Below are 25,006 nucleotides of genomic sequence, written 5' to 3' on the forward strand. Positions count from 1 at the left end.
GCTAGCGGTACCTGAACACCCTTGTAAGTGGATCAAAAGCTTCCTAACAGACAGGAAGCAGCAGGTGAAGCTAAGCAGAATCACATCAGATACCTGTACAATTACCACAGCCCGCCTCGCAAGGATTTGTGCTCTCCCCATTTCTCTTCTCTCTATATACCAATGACTGCATCTCAAATGATCCATCTCTTAAACTACTGAAGTTTGCAGATGATACAACAGTGACTGGTCTCATTCGAGACAATGATGAATCTGCATAAAGACAGGAGGTTGAACAACTAGCCTCGTGGTATGAATGGAACAACCTGGATCTGAACACACTCAAAACCGTAGAAATGGTGGTAGAATTTAGGAGAAATCCTCCCATACCTCCACCTCTCACAGTACTAGACAACACAGTATCAACAGTAGAGACATTCAAATTTCTAGGTTCTATCATATCTCAAGACCTAAAATGGACACCTATCATCAAAAAAGCACAACAAAGAATGTTCTTTCTGCGCCAACTCAGGAAGCTCAAACAGCCCAAGGAACTGCTGATACAGTTCTAAAAAGGAATTATTGAGTGTGTCATCTGCACCTCTATAACTGTCTGGTTTGGTTCTGCAACCCAACAAGACAGACACAGACTTCGGAGGATAATTAGAACTGCAGAAAAAACAATTACTACCAACCTGCCTTCCATTGAGGACCTGCATACTGCATGAGTCAAAAAGAGGGCTGTGAAAATATTTACAGATCCCTAAAATGTTTCAACTCCTACCCTCAAAATGAGGCTATCGAGCACTGCACACCAGAACAACTAGACACAAGAACAGTTTTTTCCTGAAGGCCATCACTCTGCTAAACAAATAATTCCCTCAACACTGTCAAACTAATTACTAAATCTGAATTACTATTACTATTAATCTTCCCATTGTTCCTATCACCCATCTCCTCCCACTTATGACTGTATGACTGTTACTTTGTGGCTTGTATCCTTACGATTTATATTGTTTCCTACTATGATTTGATTACTTATTTGTACCCTATGACTAGTTCCAATGACCTTGGAATGATTCCAATGATCTTGGAATTCTTTGGTGTCTTCCAATCCCAGCAAAATCAGGATAATCCATCTGCATAGCTAAAATATCACTTTCACTGCTACAAATAATGTTCCCCTTTAATTGAAGGAATTTTTTAAACAAATTAAGGAGTCCTGGGAGAGAAGTGAAAGAACAGGAAAGATCTTCCATGTGTTGGGAAGAGAGCATTGCATTACATTGTCCCAATGTTTACAGAAATGCTGACACTTTCCTTTCCCCCCCTCAAAATCTATTCATGAGTCTTATGCAATGCTGTTTTAGAAATGAAACATCTACTGTACAATTTTTTTCCTCACATTTCCCTACCAAGGGGGGAATCACCAAAGTAAAAATCCCTTGGTTCTGCTCACACCTCCCAGCCATCAAAGACTAGCAAAGGAGGAACCTCCAAGCGAAGGAAATCACAACAGGAGTTGCGAATGAACCTGGAGATCCTGTACTCAAAAACACAATCCCTTTTCTCAACTCAATATTCCTACAGCTCTTCTCCATGAAGGTCACATGCAAGGCAGAGTAGCCTTTGCGTCTGAAATTTTACACTGCTTTTGTCACTGCCCCAAACTCCCCCAATATATTTGTTATTCATGTGGTTTCTTCCACTTGCGTGCCTCATTCACCACCTGAGCAGACATGCTTGGTGCAATGAATTGTTAGGAAAAGATAAACTATTTCTCTTTCCTCTTGTTTTCTGCTTCCATGAGGACTCACAACCTCTAACTACAGCCTGAGCTCTCTTATCCCGAAGAGATGCTGCCTGGGAAATTCTGGGGTGGAAAATCTCGAGGATACCCAGGGAGAGAAAGGCTGGTACTCTGCATGTGGCATTTCTCTCATTGATTATGATAAAAATGCAGAGAACACTCCTAAAATGATTTTTGCAGAATTGCACAATTTCTGCAGAAATAAATACCCAGCAACTTCTGCTGCTGATGGCCAGTCAGACAGCCATTATCGAACTAACATGTTCCGATTTTTTCTTTCCTCCTTCCCATCTAATACTATGACATACTTGATGAGAAAAACAATCAAGCAAATTCTTTCTGGTCAAATTGAAGAGTCCATTTCTCAGCTGGACTTAAAATTCAAGCCTTTACACTCATCACTTTAGGTCAGAGGTTCCCAAACTTTTTCAGTCCACCGCCCCCTTGGTACTACAAACTCATCCTCAGTGGCCCCCACCCAGGGGTGGGTTCTACTTACCTTTACTACCCGTTTGCAGTGGGGCCGTGAACGCTCACTTCGCTCACGCATGCACACGCTCTTCTGCACATGCACAGAAGCGTTTTGGTGATGTTGGGGTCGGTGGGTGGGGCCTCCTGCCGGTTTTACTTCCGGTTCTATAGAACCGGGGCAACCCACCACTGCCCCCACCCCCACCCCCTATAAATAGCATTGTTCGGAATAGCGGTTTGCACGACCCACTAAGGAAGTCAGTAACAGTAAAATACAGTGGGGCAAAAAAGTATTTAGTCAGCCACCAATTGTGGAAGTTCTCCCACTTAAAAAGATGAGAGAGGCCTGTAATTGACATCATAGGTAGACCTCAACTATGAGAGACAAAATGAGAAAACAAATCCAGACAATCACATTGTCTGATTTGGACAGAATTTATTTGCAAATTATGGTGGAAAATAAGTATTTGGTCAATATCAAAAGTTCATCTCAATACTTTGTTATATATCCTTTGTTGGCAATGACAGAGGTCAAACGTTTTCTGTAAGTCTTCACAAGGTTGGCACACACTGTTGCTGGTATGTTGGCCCATTCCTCCATGCAGATCTCCTCTAGAGCAGTGATGTTTTGGGGCTGTTGCTGGGCAACACGGACTTTCAACTCCCTCCAAAGTTTTCTATGGGGTTGAGATCTGGAGACTGGCTAGGCCACTCCAGGACCTTGAAATGCTTCTTACGAAGCCACTCCTTCGTTGCCCGGGCAGTGTGTTTGGGATCATTGTCATGCTGAAAGACCCAGCCACGTTTCATCTTCAATGCCCTTGCTGATAGAAGGAGGTTTGCACTCAAAATCTCACGATACATGGCCCCATTCATTCTTTCCTGTGCACGGATCAGTCGTCCTGGTCCCTTTGCAGAGAAACAGCCCCAAAGCATGATATTGCCACCCCCATGCTTCACAGTAGGTATGGTGTTCTTTGGATGCAACTCAGCATTCTCTCTCCTCCAAACACGACAAGTTGTGTTTCTACCAAACAGTTCTACTTTGGTTTCATCTGACCATATGACATTCTCCCAATCCTCTTCTGGATCATCCAAATGCTCTTTAGCAAACTTCAGATGGGCCTGGACATGTACTGTCTTAAGCAGGGGGACACGTCTGGCACTGCAGGATCTGAGTCCCTGGCGGTGTAGTGTGTTACTGATGGTAGCCTTTGTTACGTTGGTCCAAGCTCTCTGCAGCTCATTCACTAGGTCTCCCCATGCAGTTCTGGGATGTTTGCTCACCGTTCTTGTGATCATTTTGACCCCACGGGGTGAGATCTTGCGTGAAGCCCCAGATCGAGGGAGATTATCAGTGGTCTTGTATGTCTTCCATTTTCTAATTATTGCTCCCACAGTTGATTTCTTCACACCAAGCTGCTTGCCTATTGCAGATTCAGTCTTCCCAGCCTGGTGCAGGTCTACAATTTTGTTTCTGGTGCCCTTCGACAGCTCTTTGGTCTTCACCATAGTGGAGTTTGGAGTGTGACTGTTTGAGGTTGTGCACAGGTGTCTTTTATAATAATAACAAGTTCAAACAGGTGCCATTAATACAGGTATTGAGTGGAGGACAGAAGAGCCTCTTAAAGAAGTTGTTACAGGTCTGTGAGAGCCAGAAATCTTGCTTGTTTGTAGGTGACCAAATACTTATTTTCCACCATAATTTGCAAATAAATTCTTTCCAAATCAGGCAATGTGATTGTCTGGATTTGTTTTCTCATTTCGTCTCTCATAGTTGAGGTCTGATGATGTAAATATACCTCATAACTCACCTTTCTAGACAGCTATTATCATGTCTAAAAGCAAGATACTCTTCTCCACCTTTTGTCTGGAGTAACATTTAATCCAGAGACTTTTAATTCCAGAAGTCCAACTTTAAAGAATGGACTTCTGGAATTAAAGCTCCATTTTTTAGCTAAAATTATATGTGAAAATGCTGTTAAATGAAAAATAGAACAATGTTATCCAAGTTACAACTTAATCCTTTTTACTTTCACCAACATATATCATTAAAGGTATTTCAATTGTTAGTTTATACTTATTCATATTTTTAAAAAAAAGAAAAAAAGAAAAACTTATCATTGTCTAGATTTCAAAAATACAAAGACAAATATTCCAATTATTACTCATTTCATTTTTACAATGATTTCCCATTTATTTCTTACTACTATTCATATTTCAATTCTAAATATGTATAACATCTTTCTCTTTCATTTCTTTTTCTCCCTTCCCATTTTTATTTTTGCCTTTTTCTTTCTTTTTTCTTTTGCGTTTTAAAATCTTGAACTCTCCTCTTTTGCCCTAAATTTCCCATTTTTTGCACCTACCTTTTTTAGTGAGGAAAAGGAAGAAAAAGAAATCTCCCTCTGCCTCTGCCTCATTTTTCCTTGCAGCAAACAGCAAAGCCTGCTTTACTTTCAGTTTCATTTTCAGCATAGCTTGATTAGCACAAGGGGAAAAAAATCTGCTCCAAGACTTTGCAGCAAGCAGCAGAGCCCTGTGCAAAACAGCTGGGAGAGTCGGGAGGCCAATCTAATCAACTTGTGCTAATTAGCCTATGCTGAAGCTGAAAGGAGCTGTTTTTTCTTGCTTTTTGCTTGCAAGGAGGTAACTGTTGCGAGGCACAGGCCAAAGGGTGGGGGCCACCCTCCTTGCCACTTAGTGCCCTCCTGCCACCCGCTTTTGCCTCTAGCGCCACCCTGCCATCCCCCTTGCTCTTATTGCCCCCCTAAGTCATCCTACTGCCCCCCACTTTGGTACCGCCCACTTTGGAAATCACTGCTTTAGGTCATCACTCATCACTTTGGAAAATCCATCTGCATTTTCTTGTGTGCAATAAGGGTGGAATGTTTCCTGAAGCACCGTCCACTCTTGGGGCACTTAAATGGTTTCTCCCGTGTGTATAAGCACATGATTTAAAAGGCTAGTCTTAGTAGTGAAATCTTTCCCACAGTCTGGGCACTCATATGGTTTCTCTCCTGTGTGAGTCCACTGGTGTATCACCAGGCTGGAATTGCAACTGAACCTTTTCCCACAATCAGGACATTCAAATGGTTTCTCTCCTGTGTGAGTCCTCTGGTGTGTCACCAGGCTGGAATTGTGACTGAAACTTTTCCCACAATCAGGACATTCAAATGGTTTCTCTCATGTGTGAGTCCTCTGGTGTCTCACCAGGTGGGAATTGTGACTGAAACTTTTTCCACAATCAGGACATTCAAATGGTTTCTCTCCTGTGTGAGTCCTCTGGTGTGTCACCAGGCTGGAATTCTGACTGAAACTTTTCCCACAATCAGGACATTCAAATGGTTTCTCTCCTGTATGAGTCCTCTGGTGTGTCATCAGGCTGGAATTGCAACTGAAACTTTTCCCACAATCTGGACATTCAAATGGTTTCTCTCCTGTGTGAGTCCTCTGGTGTGTCACCAGGCTGGAATTGCAACTGAAACTTTTCCCACAATCTGGACATTCAAATGGTTTCTCTCCTGTGTGAGTCCTCTGGTGTGTCACCAGGCTGGAATTGCAACTGAAACTTTTCCCACAATCTGGACATTCAAATGGTTTCTCTCCTGTGTGAGTCCTCTGGTGTGTCACCAGGCTGGAATTGTGACTGAAACTTTTCCCACAATCAGGACATTCAAATGGTTTCTCTCCTGTATGAGTCCTCTGGTGTGTCACCAGGTGGGAATTCTTACTGAACCTTTTCCCACAATCTGGACATTCAAATGGTTTCTCTCCTGTGTGAGTCCTCTGGTGTGTCACCAGGCTGGAATTGCAACTGAAACTTTTCCCACAATCAGGACATACAAATGGTTTCTCTCCTGTGTGAGTCTTCTGGTGTCTCACCAGGCTGGAATTCTGACTGAAACTTTTCCCACAATCTGGACATTCAAATGGTTTCTCTCCTGTGTGAGTCCTCTGGTGTGTCACCAGGCTGGAATTGTGACTGAAACTTTTCCCACAATCAGGACATTCAAATGGTTTCTCTCCTGTGTGAGTCCTCTGGTGTGTCACCAGGTGGGAATTCTTACTGAACCTTTTCCCACAATCTGGACATTCAAATGGTTTCTCTCCTGTGTGAGTCCTCTGGTGTGTCACCAGGCTGGAATTCTGACTGAAACTTTTCCCACAATCAGGACATTCAAATGGTTTCTCTCCTGTGTGAGTCCTCTGGTGTCTCACCAGGCTGGAATTGCGACTGAAACTGTTCCCACAATCAGGACATTCAAATGGTTTCTCTCCTGTGTGAGTCCTCTGGTGGGTCCCCTGGTGGGAATTGCAACTGAACCTTTTCCCACAATCAGGACATTCAAATGATTTCTCTCCTGTGTGAGTCCTCTGGTGTGTCACCAGGTGGGAATTGCAACTGAAACTTTCCCCACAATCAGGACATTCAAATAGTTTCTCTCCTGTATGAGTCGACTGGTGTGTCACCAGGTGGGAATTCTGACTGAAACTTTTCCCACAATCAGGACATTCAAACGATTTCTCTCCTGTGTGAGTCCTTTGGTGTATCACCAGGCTGGAATTGTTTCTGAAACTTTTCCCACAATCAGGACATTGAAAGGGTTTCTCTCCTGTGTGAGTCCTTTGTTGTCTCATGAGATTGTAATTTCCAATGAAACTTTCACACAATTTGGACACTCTTATGTGATGCGTGTCCTGTGATGTATCACCATGTTGCCGTGCTCACTAAAGTGTTCACATATGGAGCACTCGTATGGCTTCTCTCCTGTGTGGGTCGTTCCATGAACCACAAGGAAGCTGTGCTGACCAAACTTTTTGGCATATTCAGATAATTTGTATGGCTTTTCCACAGTTGGGATCTTCTTGTTTAATCAGCTATGATTTGTAATCTATGTTTTTTCTACAATAGGGAGATCTATGGAGCTTTTCCACAACTGATATTCTTGAGGTCAAAAATATGTGTGATCTATTGTTTAGTGGTGTTTATCATTGTCTGTCCTATGTGCCCTGCCCAATAAGACCTTTTCCTTTCCCCTAACTTCCAGCTATTTCCATCTTTTTCTGAATGAAAAATAATCTTCCTTGATCTTTCATGCAATGTATCCTTGAGTTTGGTATCCTCTACTTTTTCCACCTCAAAATCTCATGTTAATTTTCTCTCTTTTGTCTATTAGCTGCTGGAGAAGGAGAATTGTGTGGTTTTCTGAAGGAAATGGAATATATTTTGATTTCTGGCTCAATTTTATTTCCTTTTCAACAATGCTTATTATTCTCAGTTGTCCAGAGTGCTCTTATTGCCATCCTCTTTGTCTATAAGTTTCAAAAAAAAGTGTAAGTTTAATTGTGTATAAAATGGTTGCAGAAGATGTGAAAAAAGTATACATTACAACGAAAAAGCAAACATGCCACAATGCTAGAATAATCTCTTACATTAATTATGATTCATTTGACACATGGAAGAGTACAAAGATACCTATTCAAGCATGAAATTATGTTGTTGACTTGGGTCAATCATAAATTCTTGGCACTGCAAAGGGTTATCCTCAAATATATCTGGATGTACTGAGGATAGATTATATATATATTTATTTATTTATTGGTTCGTTTAATATGCCGCCCTTCTCCAGAGACTCAGGGTGGCTTACAATGCGTTAAGCAATAGCCTTCATACTTTTGTATATACCTGCTTAGTAGGGCTTTCGTCCCCCCCAGGCGGTGTTCTTTTTTACACAAAGTCAGTTTATTGCCCCCACAATCCGGGTCCTCATTTTACCTACCTCGAAAGGATGGAAAGCTGAGTCAACCTTGAGCCTGGTAAGATTTGAACTTGCAGTAATTGCAGGCAAATGGTGTTTCTTAATAGTGCTTTAGTTTGCTTAACGCATTGTAAGCCGCCCTGAAGAGAAGGGCGGCATATGGATCAAATCAATCAATCTATCAATCAATCTATCAATCTATCAATGGGAAAACGACTCAAGAAGAGAAACTCTGGTTGCCTAAACAGAGGGATAGAATCGAGATCACATGAAGTATTAGTACCAATTGATAATGCTTTAAATTAAAATCACACTTGGATTACTGCAACCAGTTTTCATCACCACAATATAAAAAAGGCGTCCAGACTCTAAAGAGTGCAGAGAAGAGCAGAAGGGATAATTAGTGGGTTGCAGTAATTGGGAATGAATCGTCTAGTGAAAGGAAGGACTAGGGGTGACATGATAGCAGTGTTCCAATACTTGAAGGGTCAACTTCTTTTCCAAAGCACCAGAAGGACAAGACAAGAAGCAATGCATGGAAACTAATCAAGGAGAGAGAAAAAAAGATGGAATTAAGGAAAAATCCCATCAGTGAGAACAATTAGCCAGTGGAAGGGAATGGCTGCAATTTTCTACTGCCTGGAAGATTGAAAAAGCCTCTTTTGAGTGAAGGTTGATTCTTCGGGAATGGCTTCCCTCCAGAGGTTGTGGGGGCTCCATTGCTGGTGGCTTTTAAACCGACGGGACAGCCATTTGTCTGAGACCTCCAAGGTTTCTTCCAGCTCTCTTCCAAACCTCCAGTGACGGAGCTCCCTCTGGAGGGAAACCAGCCCCAAAGGCTCAACCTGCATTGGAAGGAGGCTTTTTCAAGCTTCCCACCAGCAGAAATTGCAGCCCCCAGTTTCCCAGCCTGCAGCACCAGTGGGCTTCCATTTGGGGAGGGAAGGAACCTGCAGCAGCCGCAGCTGAGAGGCTTCAGCCCAGTTGCTTCTCCGCTTCCAGCCCAAGTTGCTCCCGGACTCTCCTCCCACCTGCTGCCCTCCACTCACCTGCCAGCTGCTGCTTCGACCATGGAAACAGCACAAAAGCCGCTCTGCACACCAACTTCCTCCCATCAGCCATCCGGAAGAGGAAGTTCCTCTACGCGTCTCGTCTCCTCCCAGCCTTTCTAGCAATGCAGTACTTGATGATTTTAACTCCTTAAACACAACCACAGGCGCCGCCTGCTGTATCGTCCGCTTTCTAGCCACCGGTGTTGCCTGTTTGAGCGCCATCTCCAGACAGGCAGAAAAACGCGCTTGTCCCCTCTCTTATCTAAGGCGGTTGCAAGAGGTTTTCACTGATTAAATGCTACCGTCATTTTTGACTTCTGGCAACTGACCCAAACAAAAGAGTGAAATGTGATACCTCTAAGCTTACGAAGATTAGCTACGTACTGAGCCCTGAAAGTTCATGACATTTTATTTTTTTATTTATTTTGTCAAGCATATATAAGAAAACATATAAAAGCATAAAAATAATTGGAATACATGAAAAGAATAAGAGTAAAAATGGACATTAGGACAGGAGCGATGGTGCGCTTATGCCTTACAGACCCCTTAGGAATGGGGTGAGGTCAACAGTAGACAGTCTAAGGCAGTGGTTCTCAACCTTCCTAATGCTGCGACCCTTTAATACAGTTCCTCATGTTGTGGTGACCCCCAACAATAAAATTATTCCTAAAACCATTGAAAATATGTGTTCTACGATGGTCTTAGGCGACCCTTGTGAAAGGGTCATTTGACCCCCAAAGGGGTCCCGACCCACAGGTTGAGAACCACTGGTCTAAGGTTAAAGTTTTGGGGGTTTGGGGAAGAAACCAGAGAGTCAGGTAGTGCATTCCAGGCATTGACCACTCTGTTGCTGAAGTCGTATTTTCTGCAATTGAATTTGGAGCAGTTTACCTTGAGTTTGCATCTCTTATTGGCTCAGGTATTGTGGTTGAAGCTGAAATAATCATTGACAGAATCTTTTTTTTTTTTGGACAGAATTTGCTATCTTAGGGGGTGACTCCCGATAGAGATCAACGCCTCTCTACATCCCAAAAGTTTAAAACTGATTTTCTGTGGCACGCAAGATTTTAGGACCTGGCAGCCCCATCATGTCAAGATACTCTAAGGGAGTGCTATTTTTAAGATTTATAAACTGTAGTGGAACATGGAGGATGACTATGCACAGCATTTTATGATTCAGTGGCAAAGAACTTTGGATGTAAATCATGCTTGAACAATGGAAAAGCTAAAGGAGGTGAGGTGATAGAGGGGGATTGATGAATAGCCAGCTGGTCTCCCCCTTGGATTCACTCCCCCCCCCCCGGTGTGAAACGGCCTTCCCCTGTTACTGCCCAGACTCTCTGTTTGTGGTCAGGTCATTTTTTTCCATCACCTCTGACTCTGGGACTTTACTACCACCCTCTTTGAACTTAATGTCGTTTGATCTCCGATCTCCTCGTTGCTGCTATTTATTTCAGCCCTGCCTCCCGATTACCGTCTTCTGGCCTTGGCTCGAGGGAAGGGAGATTGCAGGTTTGGAAGGAGAATGTCCTGGACAATGGCTGCTGCTCCATCTGCAGGAAAAGAGTTGAACTCTGCTGGCCTTATGTCATCCAGCCGCTGTGAGAGAACGGCTGTGGCCATTTGCTTGCACTGCAGCTATCTGACCTGGACGCCCCATCACTGTGAGAGAGTGAGAGGCTCCAGTTTTGTCCAGATCCAACCGTATTGCTATCTCGCACCTCTAGGACCATCGCTGATACCCAGAGTTACTCTCCCTTATCTCGTCATACTTATATGGCTTACACCTCAGTGGATCTGCTCGCGCTGCGAGATGCCTCCCTCTCGCGGCGATGGCCTTCCACTTTATCAAAGGCCTACCTTAAGGACGGGCTTTGGAGCCCCAAGAGGTGGCTTGTTTTAAAGCAGGGATTGAGGGTTTTTTTAATTAGGGCTTTTAATAATTTTTTAAGGGGAATTGGGAGGGCGACCAAGGGGGATGGGGGGAGTTATCCACCAAGGTCCGGATACTAGGTGGCACAGATACTCAGGACCTGGGCGTCCGGCTGATGCTGTGCAATGCCAGGTCCATGGTAAATAAGGCCCCCCTCATTTATGATCTTATTCAAGAGTGGGGAGCGGACCTGGCAGGTATTACGGAGACCTGGTTGGGCCCGGAGGGAGGGGTCCCTCTGGTTGAGATGTGCCCACCAGGCTTCAGAGCATTCCATCAGCCGAGGGCCCAGGGGAGGGGCGGGGGGTGACGGTTATTATTAAAGAAGGGCTTGGTCCGAGGGAGATCACTGTGTCACAGATTGCCGGATGTGAGTCCCTCTTTGTGAGATGGGGTCATGGGGTTCAGACGGGCTTGCTGCTTACATACCTGGCTCCCTGCTGCGTGGCAACGGCCCTGCCCGAGCTACTCGACGTGATAGCCATGGTGGCAGTTGATACACCCAGGCTTATGGTCATGGGTGATTTCAACTTGCCGTCCGTTGGTGAAACGTCGGAGATGGCTCGGGAGTTCATGGCTTCCATGATGATGGCCATGGACCTGACCCAGTTAGTTCATGGCCCCACTCACGGGGGGGACACACTCTGGACTTGACTTTTGTCTCTGGCCAGTGGTTGAGTGGTCTTATTATAGGGGATATAGACATGAAACCCTTGTCATGGTCAGATCACTCACTCCTTCATCTGGACCTTTGAACCGCTACACCCCGCCACAGGGAGGTGGAGCCAATTAGGTGGGTCCGCCCCAGGTGCCTGATGGATCCTGATAGGTTCCAGATGCAGCTCGGGCCATTTCCTGAAAATCTGGCACACAACTCGGCCGAGGACCTGGTGGCTGCCTGGGATCGGGCAGCTGGTGGGGCTTTGGATCGAGTCGTGCCTTTGCGGCCTCTTACCTGGTGTCGATCCCTCGTGGCTCCTTGGTTTATCGAGGAGCTGAGGGAGATGAGATGAGATGAGATGCCGGAAAAGATGCCTAGAGAGCGGTTGGAGGGGCAGTCTCGCTGAATCTGACCGAACACTGGTAAGGTCGCATATTAAGACCTTAGTGGTGATAAAAGCGGCAAAGTTTAATTACTTTTCTGCTCTTATTGCATCATCAGAGAATCGTCTGGCCACCCTGTTCAGGGTGACCCGCTCCCTGTTCCACCCGGAAGTGCGGGAGGACCCCCTGGAAGGCAGGGCCGAGGATTTTGGACAATATCTGTATGACAAAATCGCTCAGATCCGGGGGGATTTGGACTCTGGGTAGATTCGGGCAGGGTGGCGAGGAATAGTCTTGAGAACGTTATCTGGGAAGAGTTTGACTTTGTGACCCCTGATGACGTGGACAGGATTCTGTGGAGACTTAGTGCGGCCACATGTTTACTGGATCCGTGTCCCTCCTGGTTAGTACTGGCTTCCCAGGAGGTTACACGAGGCTGGCTCCAGGGAATTATTACCTGCAGGAAACAATATTGGCCAACTATCGTCCTGTCTCCAACCTTCGCTTTCTGGCGAAGGTTGTTGAGAGTGTGGTCGCGCGACAGTTTCCGCAATTCCTGGAGGAAACATCTTATCTAGATCCATTCCAGTCAGGTTTCAGGCCCGGGCACAGCACGGAAACGGCATTGGTCGCATTGGTAGATGATCTCTGGAGGGCTCGGGACAGGGGTTGTTCCTCTGTTCTGGCCCTGTTAGACCTCTCAGCAGCTTTTGATACCATCGACCATGGTATCATGCTTCACCGGTTGGAAGAGTTGGGGATGGGGGACACCGTGTTACGGTGGTTCTCCTCCTTTCTCTCAGACCGGTCGCAGTTCGTGTTGGCAGGGGGGCAGAGGTCGACCTCGAGGCCTCTTATATGTGGAGTGCCTCAGGGGTCGGTCCTCTCGCCCCTTCTGTTCAACATTTATGTGAAGCCGCTGGGCGAGATCATCCGTGGCTTTGGGGTGAAGTACCATCAGTACGCTGATGACACCCAGCTATACATCTCCACCCCAGGCCACCCCAACGATGCCCTTGAAGTGATTTCCCAGTGCCTGGAGGCTGTGCGGATCTGGATGGGGAGACACAGGCTCAAGCTCAACCCTTCCAAGACTGAGTGGCTGTGGTTCCCGGCATCCCGATATAGTCAGTTGACTCCATCACTGACTATTGGGGGCGAGTCTTTGGCCCCCTCGGAGAGGGCTCACACTCTGGGAGTCCTCCTGGATACGCAGCTGTCCTTGGAGGAACATCTGATGGCTGTTGCCAGGGGGACTTTTGATCAGGTTTGCCTGATCCGCCAGTTGCAGCCCTTTCTTGATCGGGATTCCCTGTGCACAGTCACTCATGCCCTCGTCACCTCTCGCCTGGACTACTGCAATGCTCTCTACATGGGGCTGCCCTTGAAGAGCACCCAGAGGCTCCAACTGGTCCAGAATGCGGCCGCGCGGGGAGTCACGGGAGCCGCATGGCGCTCCCATACAACACTTCTCCTGCGTGAGCTGCACTGGCTCACAGTGGTCCTCTGGGTGCGCTTCAAGGTATTGGTTATCACCTTTAAAGCGCTCCATGGCATAGGACCTAGTTATCTTCGAGACTGCCTGCTGCTGACGGCCTCCCATGGACCTGTGCGCTCCCACAGAGAGGGCCTCCTCGGGGTGCCATCAGTCAAACAATGTAGGCTGGTGACCCCCAGGGGGAGGGCCTTCTCTGTGGGGGCACCTACCCTCTGGAATCAGCTGCCCCCAGAGATAAGGAGAATCCAAGACCTCGTTGCCTTCCACCGTGCCCTTAAAACCTTCTTTTTCCAGCAAGCCGGGCTGGCCTAACACTTTTTAAAATGTTTTTAATTGTTTGTTATTGTTTTTAATCATGGGGCCAAATTTATATATATCTTTTTAATTGTATTTTAATGTTTGTAGTTTATGCTTTTACTTGGCTGTTCACCGCCCTGAATCCCTTCTGGGAGAAGGGCGGTATACAAATTTAAAAATAAATAAATAAATAAATGGGAGAATATGTTGTTGAAAGATCTAAAATTCACATTAAACTATAAAAGAAAAGTTTGATAAGATGATGTACTGTGTGTATCTATCACTGGCCAAATTGTCCAGAATGTTTAAAAGCACCTCAAATGAATGTTGGAAATCTAAAGAGCTTTTTATGATTTGTAGAAAGTCAGCACCACTCCCCAGAAGAATGAAATATTTTGGGAAATATTAAAAAGGCAGAATATTATATTTCCCTAAATGAGAAATGGAGAAACATGGGGGTTTTTAGAGGTAGGAAGGCAGACTCAGTCTTTCTTAATAGCCCCCAGCAGGCATTTTGTGCCCATTAAGAAAGATTGGGCCAGCCTATCTATAAGAGCAGTGGTTAGAGTGCAGTACTGCAGGTTTCTTCTGCTGACTGCCAGCTGCCTGCAATTTGGCAGATCGAATCTCACCAGACTCATCCTTCCGAGGTGGGTAAAATGAGCCAGATTGTTAGGGACAATATGCTGACTATGTAAAACCGCTTAGAGAGGGCTGTTAAAGCACTGTGAAGCGGTATATGAGTCTAAGTACTATTGCTATTGCTAAAACAAAAGACCTTCAGCTCCAGGATGATGGGATTAAGACCCTTTAGGACATAATAAAGCATTTAGCAGAAGACACAGGGCCCACTACATTGCACAATCTCCTAAGGGCATTTCAGACATTGCACAACCCCCCTAGCTAGCAGCATCTGTGAAACTTATAAAAATCCATGTATTCATCAAACCAGTGGGTCAGCTGAACCAGAATTTCATGCTGTCTTTGTGTGTGGTTCGGCTTCATCAATAAACCATGTTTCCAATCAGCTTCCATGTTTTTCTCCCAGCTTGGAACTGAACCAGATGGATATTTCTTCCAACACATTTATGGTGGGCATGTGACAAAATAAATATTGGAGTATTGTTCCTCTGCCATTGTTAAGCAAATCACGGTGGGTTGTGAAGGGCAATCTCACACGACCTTGGCTTGCAAATTCCTGCTGGCATCCCCACTGGTTTTGCTTCTCAGAAGATAGCTGGGAAGGTCACAAATGGGGATCAGCAGTGTGGGATGCTGCAACCATCATAAATGTGCACTGCTTGGTGGAACCTTAACTGGTGCAACTCCTTTTCCTGCACCTTCATAACCACAGGAACTGCAGACGTCTGGTCACTGAGCAAGTGCTAAATTTGGGGACCAGCTGTATGTCTGCTTTCACAGTGCCATTGTAACTTTGAAGGTTCAGGAAACAAGATAAGCAAGGACTACATACACAAACTGAACATCACAAAAGGTCCCCAATAGCTTTTTTTAGTTGAAACTGATTAATACATGGATGGGCACCAATAGGAAAGATTGTGCTTTTTGGCTAGACATGAAAGTAAGAAAAATAATCATCTCAGAAAAGACAGTGTCAGATCAGTCGGAGATTGTTGCCAAGAAAACAGCAAGTACATAACAGAACCACAGAGCTGGAAGGAACCTTTGAGATCTTCTAATCCAATCCCTTACTTGAGCAGGAGGCCCTGAAGAACCTGACACCCAAAAGAAAGAAATTGTACAATTTTTACAAAAATAAACATCCAGCAACTTTTGCTGCTGATGGCCAGGTGGATTTTCTTGTGTGCGATAAGGTTGGAAGGTTTTCTGAAGCACCGTTCACACTCAGGACACTTAAATGGTTTCTCCCCTGTATGTATAAGCATATGATTTAGAAGGCTATCCTTAGTACTGAAATCTTTCCCACAGTCTGGGCACTCATATGGTTTCTCCCCTGTGTGAGTCCTCTGGTGACTCACCAGCCGGGAATTCCAAAGAAAACTTTTCCCACAATCTGGACACATATATGGTTTTTCCCTGGAGTGAGTCCTCTGGTGTGTCACCAGGCGGGAATTGTTACTGAAACTTTTCCCACAATCAGGACATTCAAATAGTTTCTTTCTTGTGTGAATCTTCTGGTGTTTCACCAGGTCAGAATTCCGATTGAACATTTTCCCACAATCAAGACATTCAAAGGGTTTCTCTCCGGTGTGAATCCTTTGGTGTGCCACCAGGCTGGAATTGTGATTGAACCTTTTCCCACAATCAGGACATTAAAAGGGTTTTTCTCCTGTGTGAAACCTCTTGTGTATACCAGGTTGGAATTTTGACTGAAACCTTTCCCACATTCAGGACATTCATAGGGTTTCTCTCCTGTGTGATTCCTCTGGTGCCTTACAAGGTGGGAATTGTTACTGAAACTTTTCCCACAATCCAGACATTCAAATGGTTTCTCTCCTTGTGAGTCCTCTGGTGTGTCACCAGACTGGAATTTTGACTGAAACCCTTTTCAGAATCAGGGCATTCAAAAGGTTTCTTTTCTGCGTGAGTCCTCTTGTGGTTCATCAGGCTGTAATTGTGACTGAAACCTTTCCCACAGATAGGGCATTCAAGGGGTTTCTCTCCTTCAAATGTTTTTTTTTTCACTGTGTGTGAGTGTTGTCTCATGAGGTGGGAATTTCCAATGAAATTTTCACACAATCTGGACACTCAAACGTGATGCGAGTCCTCTGATGTATCTGTTAAATGTGTTCAAGGATCGTGCCCAATAACTCCATAAGCAGGTATTCTTTAAATCAAGTATTGTTTATTAATCAAGCATCTTATCATTGCAGGTACAAGTCTGGAACTGCTGCAGGACCGCATGGCTGACCCTTAAGTACCCCCTGGGCGTGGCTAAGGTAAGGAGGGGCTATTGGGTTAGGGTGGACCTTGGGGGTTGGCTTGCCCAGCCTCCATGCTTCTAGCCCTGGGTCAGAGGCAAGGCATTTACTCCTGACAAAACCCCCTCTAAATGCCTGGCCGAGGTGTTCTTGTGTGGTGCATACCTGAGGTGTCTTTTTCAGGAGGACACCTAATTTTGATGTTAGGTACGTGTGCTGCTTATTCTGCAATGGTTTGGTTATAATGTCCGCTGTTTGTTCTTCTGTATCACAATGTACAACTCTTATGAATCCTATGCTTGCGAACTGTCTAACGTGTTTGTATTTTATATCGATATGTCTCGATCTTTGGCCCACTGCTTCAGCCCTAGATATTTCCATGGCGGCTTTATTGTCCTTGTGCATGATAGTTCGGTTAGGGTAGTTCGGTTCGGCCCATATGTCTGATAGCAGGTCGTCGAACCAGACCAGGTTGTTGGCGGCCTTGGACAAACAAATATATTCGGCCTCTGTTGTTGATGTGGCTACCAGATCCTGCTTACCTGTGTACCAATGTACTGGGCTGTTGTTTAAAAAGAATACGTAACCTGAAGTACTCCTCCTGCATTTCACATCCCCAGCCCAGTCAGCATCTGCATAGCATGTGAGTGTGGGTGCTGTGGTGTTCTTGGGTTCTAGCGATAGGCAAGTATCTGAACTCTGTTTTAGGTACCTCAGTACCCTCTTGATGGCTTCCCAGTGATACACAGTGGGCTTACCTACATGTCGTGATAGTAAGTTGACTGGCAATGCGATGTCTGGTCTGGTCCAGTTCGCAATGTATAATAGGGAGCCTATGGTGGACCTGTATAATGTGTTGTCCTTGAACGCCTCAGCCTCATTGTACATGTCCTCCAAGAAGTCTGGTTGCATTGGCGTTTCACACCCCTTGGCGTTTGCCATGTTGCACTTATGTATAAGTTCCAAAATCTTGTCCTTCTGTGACAGTTGGAAACCTCTGTCTGTTCTTGTGATTTGTACCCCCAAATATTTATCTACCTTACCCAGTATCTTTAGTGTAAAATGTTTTCCCAGCTCGTTGGCGAAGTCGTTACATTTGCTAGACTTGTCACCGATATACAATATATCGTCCACGTATATTAAAACATACTCGAGGGAACTGTCTGACTTCTTGGTGAAGAAGCAGTTGTCGGCCGAGGTGGCTGAGAATCCCATAGATTTCAATGTCTTGGACAGGCACTCGTACCAACGTTTCCCTGACTGTTTGAGTCCATACAGGCTCCGGTTTAGGATCCAGGTTTCTCCCTTCCTGGTGTTTTGGCTAGGTGGCGCTCTCACATATATCTCTTTATCGAGCTCGGCGTGCAGGTAGGCGGTTTGCACGTCAAATTGATGTACTTCTAAACCAAGTAGTGATGCAATAACCAGCGCACATTTTACGCTTTCAGCCCTGACTGTGGGGGAGTACGTTTCCGTGTAATCATCAGGGTATTTTTGGGCGAACCCCTGTGCCACCAGCCTAGCCTTATAGAGTGCTTTGTTTCCCTCTAGTGTTTTAATTTTGTAGACCCACCTGGTGCCTATGGCCGTTTTCCCTGTTGGGACATTGGAGGGAGTGTATACGTTTAGTTCCCTCAGACTGTCCATTTCCCTCTCCATGGCTTGTTCCCACTTTTCTCTTTCCTCATCTGGTAACTTCAATACGTCCTCGTATGTATTGGGGGTTAGTTGGTTAGTATGGAGGGACAACACGTAGTCCCCTAATCTTTCTGGCTTTTTGCCCCTGTTTGCCCTGATTGGCCTGTCGGGGGGTGTCTCTGTGTCATGCATGTACCTAGCTTCTTTCTCGGTGAGTGAGTCCACCTTGATGTGTGGGTGGTTTTCTTTCCACCCCTTCACAGGTATTTCCTGTCTCTTGGGTTTGCTCTTTTCCTGCTCTGTGCCCTTTTCTGTTTGGTGCCTTTTTCTCCTTTGATCATCCCCTGGTCCGTCCTAAGGGACACCTCGTTGAGGTGTATCTTGGACCAGTTGGCGTTTTCATGGAAGACAGCTGTTCGTGATATCACAAAATTGTTGTTGCTGTCTATGAACCTATATCCCTTCGTCCCTGGTTCATATCCCATGAACCTCAGTCTTCTGGATACCCTATCTCCCTTATGTCTCAATTCTCGGCCAGTCCACCCAACTGCACTGAAAACAAGCCAACACCAGAATGGAATAAAGCAGTTGCAATCCTTTAATTAGGTTCAGCACAGCAAACACAGGCAGGAGAAAGGCACAAGCCGGAAACAAGGTTTAAAGTTAGCGCTACACGCAATCGCAGTGTAGCGCCTTTTATATACACAGCAATAAATCAAGTGGCAATTAAACAGTTAACATCACCCCTCCTTCCCCTAGCTGGCCTGAAGGAGGAGCACAATAAATCAATTAACAATCAAACAGTCAACATCATCCCTCCTTCCTCAAGCTGGCCTGTAGGAGGAGCGCGCCTCTGTTACAGCACAAGGCAGCGTCATCTGCAAACACCATGCCCCCCCCATCTCCGATGAAAGAGTTTGCTTCGTTTTGTGTGCGGGTGGTAAAGACTTCTCAAACAGCTGATGACACGCCCCCGGAGAGTCCAACAGCTTGCCCCCTCCTCGTCGTCCTCCCTAGTGATGGCGAGACCCAACCGAGGCTCGACAGGCGGCTCCTCTCTACCAGGAGTCCACCTGCAGGAAATAAAATAAAGATGTTAGCATAGCAACCGTTCTACCCACTGGGACCTGGTTTATTTGGATATTTACGATGATACCGACGGAGCAACCGGTCGGCATGAATGTCTGGAGCTGCTACCCAAGATGCTTGTGCTAGTGGATAACCCTTCCACCGTACTAAGTACTGTAACCTGCCTCTACGTAGACGTGAATCCAATACTTTATCTATCTCATATTGATCTGAATGACTCGGTCCCGGGGAAACAGGCTGATGTGTGGGCCTTTCCTCTTTGACAGGTTTAAGGAGGCTGCTATGAAAAACAGGATGTATTTTTCCTAACAGTGAAGGTAGCTTAAGCATGACAGTGACAGGGTTGATCACACGTATTATAGGAAAAGGACCTATGTATTTGCGACCTAGTTTCCTACTAGGTAATCGTAATTTCAAGTATTTTGTCGATAGATACACATGATCCCCTACAGAAAACGGTTTTGGGTCGGCTCTTTTTTTATCAACATAAAGTTTGTATTCATTTGCTGCTTTTTGAAGCGCCGTTTTTACCGCTGGCCACGTTTGTCGGATCTTGTCGGCCCAACCGGAATGTGTAGATACCCCTGTAGCTGGAGGTTCTACCTCAGGTATGGCAGGGAATTCTCTTCCATAGATGATTTGGAAAGGAGAAAATCCCGTGCTACGGTGGCTGATATTGTTGTACGCGACTTCAGCGAACGGGAGTAAGGCAGACCAATCAGTTTGCTGATACGAAATGTAGCAACGTAGATATCGTTCCACAGCGGCATTAGCCCGTTCAGCTGCTCCATTTGTACTGGGATGGAAGGCTGAACTTAATCCTTGAGTGGAACCTATCCTGTGAATGAAAGATCTCCAAAACTGGGCGGTGAACTGGACACCTCGATCTGATATAATACGCTTCGGGACCCCGTGAAGGCGGTAGATATGTTGTATAAACATGTCTGTCAATCGTCGGGCAGATGGTAAACCCCGACAGGGTATAAAATGCGCCTGCTTTGAATATAGGTCTACTACTGTCCAAATAACGGTATGTCCATTGCTGGGCGGTAGGTCTACTATAAAATCCATCGCCACTTCCTCCCACGGACGACTAGGATCAGCCACCGATTGTAATCGACCAAGTGGTTTTCCTGACCATGGTTTTGCTGCTGCGCATGTGGGGCACGATTTAACATAACGTTCAATTTCACCACGCATTCGTGGCCACCAAAATTGACGTCTAATCAGGTGAAGTGTTTTAAGGAAACCGTAATGACCTGCTGGTTTGGCATCATGGCACCGTCTTAAAACTGTAGTTCGAAGCGGTTCTGGAATGTATAAACGATCCCCATTCCACCCTAATCCATCTCGTAAGATTACTGACGTTTGGTTTTGATTTACCCATGTATCCTGGCTGATAGCTATCCGAAGATTCGTTAAGAAGGACGCTTCTTTCCGTAACACCGCCGCAACTGCATGCCCACTCTCAATAGGTGGTATAAGAGATTCCACTACTTCCTCGCGCTTACTGTTATATTGTGGCATACGAGAAAGTGCATCGGCGAGGAAGTTCTTTCCTGCTGGCACATATTTGAGTCTGAAATTGAATCTTCGAAAATATTGTGCCCAGCGTAGTTGTTTTGGGGACAGACGTCTAGGCGTTTGTAATGCCTCTAAATTTTTATGGTCCGTCCATACCTCAAATGGGATAGTAGCCCCTTCCAGGATGTGACGCCACGTAAGTAGAGCCCAACGGACAGCGAAGGCCTCCTTTTCCCAGATCGCCCACCCTCGCTCTGTGGTGTTTAATTTACGTGAGGTATAAGCACAAGGGCGTATCCTATCCTGTTCATCTTTTTGCAGCAACACAGCTCCCACAGCAACGTCACTAGCATCGGCTTGAACGATGAATTCACGAGACAGATCAGGGTGTTTAAGTACCGGTTCTCTGGTAAAAAGATATTTCAACTGTTCAAACGCACTTTGACATTGAGCTGTCCACTGCAATAACTGGTTTGGTCTTGGTTTTATCACAGGAGATTTAGTGCGTAACAGGTCTGTTAACGGTAGTGCTATAGCGGCAAATGCAGGGACGAATTGGCGATAGAAATTCGCGAAACCAAGGAAACTTTGGAGTTGTTTCCTGGTTTTTGGTGCTTGCCACTCAACTATAGCTTGGACTTTACGTGGATCCATTTCTATCCCATCGCTTGAGATCCTGTACCCGAGGTAATCTATCTTCGACTTATGGAACTCACATTTCGAAAGCTTTATAAACAGTTTAGCCGCTAACAACTTCTCTAAAACCTGACGGACTAACACAACGTGTTCTTCCAAGGTGCGCGTATATATTAGAATGTCGTCTAAATAAACAAGAACTCCTCTATACAAATGTTCATGCAAAACTTCGTTGATAAGCTGCATGAACACCGCTGGAGCGCCTTGAAGTCCAAACGGCATAACTCTATATTGGTAGCTACCAAGAGGGCAGTTAAAAGTGGTCTTCCATTCATCGCCCTGTTTGATACATACTCGGTAGTACGCTTCCCGTAAATCGAGTTTTGTAAACACAGGCAGGAGAAAGGCACAAGCCGGAAACAAGGTTTAAAGTTAGCGCTACACGCAATCGCAGTGTAGCGCCTTTTATATACACAGCAATAAATCAAGTGGCAATTAAACAGTTAACATCACCCCTCCTTCCCCTAGCTGGCCTGAAGGAGGAGCACAATAAATCAATTAACAATCAAACAGTCAACATCATCCCTCCTTCCTCAAGCTGGCCTGTAGGAGGAGCGCACCTCTGTTACAGCACAAGGCAGCGTCATCTGCAAACACCATGCCCCCCCCATCTCCGATGAAAGAGTTTGCTTCGTTTTGTGTGCGGGTGGTAAAGACTTCTCAAACAGCTGATGACACGCCCCCGGAGAGTCCAACAGCTTGCCCCCTCCTCGTCGTCCTCCCTAGTGATGGCGAGACCCAACCGAGGCTCGACATCAATTGTTTGGGGATGTGTAAATGTGACACCTGTGGTTTCCTTTGGTACATTAACTCGTATGGAGTTTTATTTAGTACGCTGGTCCATAACCTGTTTAAAGTGTAGTTCGAATAAATGAGTGCTTCTGACCAGAAATGCTGCCCTAGGCCAGCATCCTCTAGTGCGCACTTCATCATGGTCTGCAGTGTCCCGTTTTTTCATTCTGCCACGCCATTTTGAAAGGCGGAAAATGGAGAAGTCGTGTAGTGGACTATCCCGCGTGTCTTTAGCCATTGCGAGAAGTCTCTTGATAAAAATTCAGACCCCCGGTCTGTCATTATTTGCCTGATCTTGGTGTCATGTTGTGTCTCCACCCTTGCGTAGAATTCCTTAAATTTTTGGAATACTTCGCTCTTGTGTTTTAGCGTGTATACGAAGCCATAGCGGCTGAAATCATCCACTATGGTCAGGAAGTACCTCTTTCTATATTTGACGGAGGGTCTTAGGGGTCCCACTAGGTCCATATGTATGAGTTGGAATATAGAATTGCTTGTGCGTACTGACTTTTTGGGCCTAGGTTTGGTTTTTAATTTAGAGCTCTTACAAATAGAACACTCGAGATAGTTCTCACAATCCTTTATTTTTACACCTTCAGAGCATTCCATCATCTTCTGCACCACAGGGAAACTAATGTGTCCTAGTTTTCTGTGTAACAGGTGGGCACAGTTGTCATGCATTGGCTTACCTATTGCTGGTTTTCCTGCCCTGGGAGTCCCCTGTTTACTTGTGTCATCGGTGGTGTGTGTGTGACTAACCCCCTCTACTTCTCCACTTGTGTGGTCTGGGTTGTCGGGTTTGACCTCCTGGTGATTGTTTACCTCTGGCTGCTTGTCCCTGACTGGTTGGAAGAATGGCAGTTCCCCACTGATCACTACTTTCCCTATTCTTTTGCCCCCTCTAGTTACCTGTGCCTTTCCTTCCTTGAATGTCACTTCAACATTGTTATTCTTGCTTAGTTTTAGGGTGGCAAGAATGTTATAGGGTATATTAGGCACTAATAGTACTCCTTGCACTACTCCTATCCCTGGCACGTATGTGTTGCCTTTGCCTGTTACTTGCACATTGTTCTGGTTAGCCACTTTTATAATAAAACTTTCATCTGTGAATGAGGTTAGTAAGTTACGGTCATAAGTGGTATGGTTTGTGGCCCCTGAGTCCAACAGCCATGTGCCTTCCTCCCTGTCCTGGCCTATGTGTCGCTCTTGATCTCCTATGCCATATAGGGATCCGGTCTGGCTTTCCCTGGAACTATCCCTGTGGTTTCTTCTGTCCCTGGGGCTAGGGGAATCCCTACGCCTGTGTACCTGCAATGATAAGCATCTTATCATTGCAGGTACAAGTCTGGAACTGCTGCAGGACCGCATGGCTGACCCTTAAGTACCCCCTGGGCGTGGCTAAGGTAAGGAGGGGCTATTGGGTTAGGGTGGACCTTGGGGGTTGGCTTGCCCAGCCTCCATGCTTCTAGCCCTGGGTCAGAGGCAAGGCATTTACTCCTGACAGTATCACCATGTTCCCAAGCTCACTAAAGCATTTACCACATTAGGAGCACTTTTAAGACTTTTCTCCTATGTGGATCTTCTTGTGCATAATCAGTTATGATTTGCAATCTGTGCTTTTCCCACAACAGGCGTCTCTCTAGAGCTTTTCCAACACTTATATTCTTGAGGTCAAAAATATGTGTTATTCATTGTTTAGTGGTGTTTTGATTAAGGCTGGGTTTTTTTTCTCCCAGAGTGAGGCCTGCTTCTCTGTCTACCCTATATTGCTCTTCAAGTGAATTTTTCCTCCCCACTGACTTCCAGATATTTCCCTCTTTTTCTGAATAAAAAATAATCTCCCCTGACTTTTCATGTAATGTATGCTTGAGTTCTGCATAATTTACTTATTCCAGTTTAAATCTTTCTTAATTTTCTGTCCGTTATCTCTCACCTGATCAGGAAAAAGAAGAATTATGTGGGTTTTTGTGAAGGAAATGGACGATATTTTTATTTCTGGCTTGATTTTCTTTCATTTTCAAAGTTGCTTGTTATAATCAGTTGTCCAGTGTGCTCTTATTGCCATCTTCTTTACCTATAAGATTCAAAGAAAAGTGTAATGTTATTTGTTTATAAAATTGTTGTAGATGATGTGAAAAAAGAAAAAAAAGTGTACCTTACAATTAAAAAGCGAACATGCCACATTGCTAGAATAACTTCTTACATTAACCATGATCCATTTGACACATGGAAAACAACCAAAATCCAAGTTCAAATATCCATTCAATCATGAAATTCTCTTGTTGATTTGGGACAATCACAAAATCTTACAGTGCAAAGGCTTATCACCAAATACGTAACTCATTTTGCTCATGGAAATCCTCAGCTCCAAATATGGCAGAAAATGCTGTCCACAACCTCTCTGGTGACATCCCAATTCAAGCAGACCTCATTTACTGACGGCAATTTGGACTGGCATCTGCATCACTAAGCAGCCTGATCATGAGCATGATGTCACATGACAGTGCCAACTTACATG

At 45.3% G+C, this 25,006-nt stretch overlaps 1 protein-coding gene, 1 long non-coding RNA gene and 1 pseudogene across 3 annotated transcripts in view; all 3 read right to left on the reverse strand.

The window, feature by feature from the left end:
- LOC132710057 (uncharacterized) overlaps nucleotides 1–9,148 on the reverse strand; it is a 22,784-nt gene extending 13,636 nt beyond the window's left edge. Inside the window, exon 1 of the mRNA XM_087884162.1 lies at nucleotides 9,072–9,148. The gene's annotated coding sequence lies outside the window, so the exon portion shown is untranslated. The remainder of the gene's footprint in view (nucleotides 1–9,071) is intronic.
- Nucleotides 4,264–16,053, reverse strand: LOC148115768 (uncharacterized; annotated as a pseudogene). The gene is made up of 3 exons (XR_015731737.1): nucleotides 15,704–16,053; nucleotides 15,026–15,028; nucleotides 4,264–6,923 (listed from the first exon to the last, which is right to left on the reverse strand). The product of XR_015731737.1 is annotated as an uncharacterized LOC148115768 (transcript).
- A 2,909-nt stretch (nucleotides 16,054–18,962) lies between these two features.
- LOC148115769 (uncharacterized) lies at nucleotides 18,963–24,618 on the reverse strand. The gene is made up of 2 exons (XR_015731784.1): nucleotides 24,422–24,618; nucleotides 18,963–19,460 (listed from the first exon to the last, which is right to left on the reverse strand). It is a non-coding gene; the product is annotated as an uncharacterized LOC148115769 (long non-coding RNA).
- Nucleotides 24,619–25,006: the final 388 nt, after the last annotated feature.

The sequence above is a fragment of the Pantherophis guttatus genome, chromosome 2, assembly GCF_059756535.1.
Source record: "Pantherophis guttatus breed Tessera chromosome 2, ASM5975653v1, whole genome shotgun sequence".
Taxonomy (NCBI): domain Eukaryota; kingdom Metazoa; phylum Chordata; class Lepidosauria; order Squamata; family Colubridae; genus Pantherophis; species Pantherophis guttatus.